Source organism: Eschrichtius robustus, chromosome 4 (assembly GCF_028021215.1).
Source record: "Eschrichtius robustus isolate mEscRob2 chromosome 4, mEscRob2.pri, whole genome shotgun sequence".
Lineage (NCBI taxonomy): Eukaryota > Metazoa > Chordata > Mammalia > Artiodactyla > Eschrichtiidae > Eschrichtius > Eschrichtius robustus.
This window is the reverse complement of record NC_090827.1, coordinates 61,816,388-61,820,729: the sequence shown is the minus strand read 5'-3', so window position 1 is coordinate 61,820,729 and position 4,342 is coordinate 61,816,388.

The window sequence follows — 4,342 nt, the reverse complement described above, 5'->3', positions numbered from 1 at the left end:
TGAGGAAAATGATGAGGTGTGAGCCAGACAGTAGGAAAAGATCTTTGTGCCCCAGGATGCCAGACTTGCTATAGAAACTCCCATTTTTGTGTGTTCCTTTATTTATTTCCCACTTTAGAGTTTTCTATTCTTTAAAAAAAACCATAGGATTATATTTTAAAACAAACAGATATATGTATATCTGCACAATTTCAGGGCCATTCCTCTGCAAACTCCTGTAGTATGACTATCAATTCGATACACAGAAAAGTCAATTCTGCATTTACCATATCACAAAGAGGCAGTAAAGATCTTTATTAGAACTCCCAGCCCCAAATATATTTAATCTCACATTAGGTATGGCTATGCCCCTAATATATCTTTTGTGTTTTTGAGAATGGATTGAGAATAGAGGTTGTGGTGATGGTTTTTGTTTATGCTGATGGTTACCATAATGGCCACAATAACACATAGGGTCCCATCTCTGCTGTTGAATTCTTAGAAGCCCTTGAGGAAATTCCCAACTTCATAAGAAACTTAGGCATGATTTCAGGAAGAATAGAAAGTACACTATAGTATACACCAACAGAGTGAGAAAACTCATTTTTCAACTAGAAAGAACCAGGCTCCAAAGCTTCTAAGCCATTGAATAACACACGTAAAGGGCATGGACTGATGTTATCTACGAATGCGACAGAGAGTTATCCTGGTTATGCAACTTACAAATGACTGGGGCTTCCACCCATTCACCTGGTATTGATTCATTACACTTTCATTCTGGAAGAGTCTGGGAAGCAGATGACAAATTAAGGGGTATAACTCATTAGCATAAATTGGTTTGTCAGGTAGCCCCCAAAGGGCACCTGAGCCATCTTCTTAAATTATGTGTTATGGGTTTAAAGCCTTTAGCAATACCCCAGTAACAGGTCACTGCAGCGGGCTAGGTTTACAGTTTGAGTCAACCTCCTAAGAGGGTTCAGCTCCTCGTCTTTCCCATATCAGCTGGTCCACTGCTCAGCTGTGTTTTCAATTTGGTTAGGCCAACTATATGGAAACTGATAATGTACTACTCCCTCTCTAACTTCTCCTGTCCTGTGGCTCACAGATTCCTCCCTTCCTAGCAGAAAAGAGATGCCTCCTGAGAGGCTGAGAAGGCATCATGGAGGAAGTGACATTTAAACTGAATCTTAAGGGGTAAGTAGGAGTTTGTGATGTGAGTATATTGATGATAGAAGAGATCAACAGAGCCATGAGAGAACGTAGTACATTTTATGAACTGTAAAAAAAATCTGGTGTGGCTGGAGTATAATGGACTTAACAGGGACAGTGGAGAAAACTAGAAGAGATTCAGATTATGAGGGACTTGGTGTGCTAAGCTGTGGTTTTCAACCATTTTTTAAGTGATAGATGATGTTCATATGTATAAGACACACTCATGGATATAAGGGAAGTTATCTATAAGCCCTAGTACTTTGCCTATACATTCTTCTAGTTCTCTTACAGTTAAGGTAGTATGTTAGGATGCAAATGAGTGAGTTTTTTTAAAAATAAAATTATCATCGTGAGATCAATTTTTTAATTCAAAAATAAAAATGCAAAAAAAAAAAGAGAGAAAACTGTAGATATTTTATTGGTAACAAATTACTTTGCCACATCTTACCACTGATCACGATTCACAGCCTGCTCTAATGGTAGGGTAGAAAACTTTAATCTTGTGGGTTTCAATACAGGTTTTAAACAGAGAGTAAGGTGATCACATTTAATTCTTTAAATTTAACTGGTGACAGTGGTCAGCTGTACTCAAGGGAGGAGAGGCTGATTGCAAGAAAATCGCGTAGAAAACTGTTGAAATATTTGGAGAGGGATGATGGAATCCTGAATGGCGGTGGTAGTGGAACTATACAGGAGAGGAAATTTGAAAAACATATGTTGGCCCCTGTTTCTTTTGAGAGGTCAATAGAAAATAAATGAGAGGGATTAAAGGAGGTATTTTGGGGCCCTTTTAAGGCTATTGGTAATGTTAGCCATAGCAGTTTTAATAAATATGGAAGCCATATTGTCATAAAATTAGGAGCAAATGAAAGAGAAATTAATAGAGGAAAAAAAACTGTTGAGAAACCTGGTTATAAGGGAAGGAGCAAGATTAGCTGGTAACCTAAAGGAGTTGTAGGGTCAAGAGGCAAACGTTTTAGTAAAGATGGAAAACTTTGAACAGGTTTATGTGTGAAAAAGGAAAGAGTAAATAAACTGGAGAAATAAGATAACTGATGAAGTAAAGTCCCAGAGAAGTTAAGAAAGAACAGGATCCAAGCTAATAATCACCCACACGGATGGTATCTCGGACACCAAAGCCCTGCTCTGACAGGAAATAAAGTAAGGGTAGGGGCTGGCATAGCTAGATATAGAGATGAGTGAACAACAGTTAACTTTATGGTCTCTTGAGGTAGAAATGAAGATCATTTGCTGAAAATGAGAGGGAAGGTTCACGGCAGGTGGGGTGCTTAATGGTTGCTAATGCCTTTAGTTCACTTTCCTTCTGGTTCCCAGACCCTGATTTCCCTCTGAGAAACCACCTCACCTCCCCATTCTCAGTCCACTTTACGAAAATTGAATCTGCTCTAGGCACGTGACTCAGGTCTGGTCAATCAGAATATCACATTCCCCCGCACAAAATGATTGGCTCAGGGACAGATTTGAACCTTAATGGAACAAAAAGGGAAACTCTGCTAGGAAATACACTGGATGAACTTAGGAGGACAGAGGGACTGACATCACCCGCCACCAACTTGCAACTACATGGAACCCAAGGGAGCCAGCACCAGGAGGATGGGGCCAAGAAACCAGGCTAGGTGACTGACAGTGGTTGAGTCCTGGGTTCAGCTAGACTTGAAACTAATTCTCAACGGAAATATTCAGTTAAATAGCCAATTAATTCCTTTTTCTCGGGAGCCTAGTTTGGTTGAGTTTTCTGACACTTGAAACAGAAAAATTACAACTGACAAGAGTCAGAAAGGTTGGAAACAGTGATTATAGGAGTGAGCAAAAGAGCTGCCAAGGGGAAGAAAAAAGTAGTCCCAGGCAGAAATAGGGCACCCATTCATTAGGTCTGATATCATCTCTAAATTTTCCATAAATTTCCAGAATTAAAAAAGTGAAGATCGGGCTTCCCTGGTGGCGCAGTGGTTGAGAATCTGCCTGCTAATGCAGGGGACGCGGGTTCGAGCCCTGGTCTGGGAGGATCCCACATGCCACGGAGCAGCTGGGCCCGTGAGCCACAACTACTGAGCCTGCGCGTCTGGAGCCTGTGCCCCGCAGCGGGAGGGGCCGCGATAGTGAAAGGCCCGCGCACCGCGATGAAGAGCAGTCCCCGCACCGCGATGAAGAGTGGCCCCCACTTGCCGCAACTGGAGAAAGCCCTCGCACGAACCGAAGACCCAGCACAGCCAAAAATAAATAAATAAATAAAAATAAAAGTAGCTATAAAATTAAAAAAAAAAAAAAAGTGAAGATCTTCACTGCAGTTCTCAGAAAGGCTTGAGTTTCTAAATCTCCTCTCAAGAAACAATGCAACTACAGCAATATCTGATTTCCTGAGCTTACCATTAATCTTGTAAATGAAGGTGTTTCACTGTTTATTTAAACATCATCAAAAATAAATAAACATTATGGAAAGCTTTGTGGTTTCCACTTATGAGATTGAGCCCACAGAATCTGCATTGGCGGAGTTAATTATGGCCGTGCTATAAAGTGTGATGGGACACGCTTACCCTGCTCCCAGTATAAATTCCCACATCTGTCTTCTTTCCTTCCTCCTTCCCACAAATATACTTTGATTGCTTAGATAAGGGCTAGCCATTTGATCAAGGACTACGGATAAAATGAAATGCAAGCAGACACAGTCCGTTGCCCTCATGGGACTTACAGTTTAGTAAAAGAGTCAGTCAGTAAGCTAGTAATAACACACGAAAATATTGCAACAGTAAAAGTATTATAAGCAGAATACATCTTCTTCTGAGTGCACACAGAAACAAAAGTTTATTAGATAATAGTTATCCTTACTATGGGCAACCCACTCTGACATTTTAAATAATATTCTATTCTATTTCTTTTTTTTAAAAAAATGCTGGTCATAACTACCTAAATTTATTTCATAACCTACTACCATGGGGGGATTTGGCTTAGTCAGAAAAGTCAGAGAAGTCTTCCCTAAGGAAATGATGATTGAGCTGAGGTCAAATGATGAGTAACAGTTAGGTTAAAGAAGGGAGAAAAGAGTCATCAGAGGATACAGCGAGTGCAAAACCTGGGGACAAGAGGAGGTAGATGTATCCTTGAGACTGAGGAAAGCCAGAGTTTGGTTGCA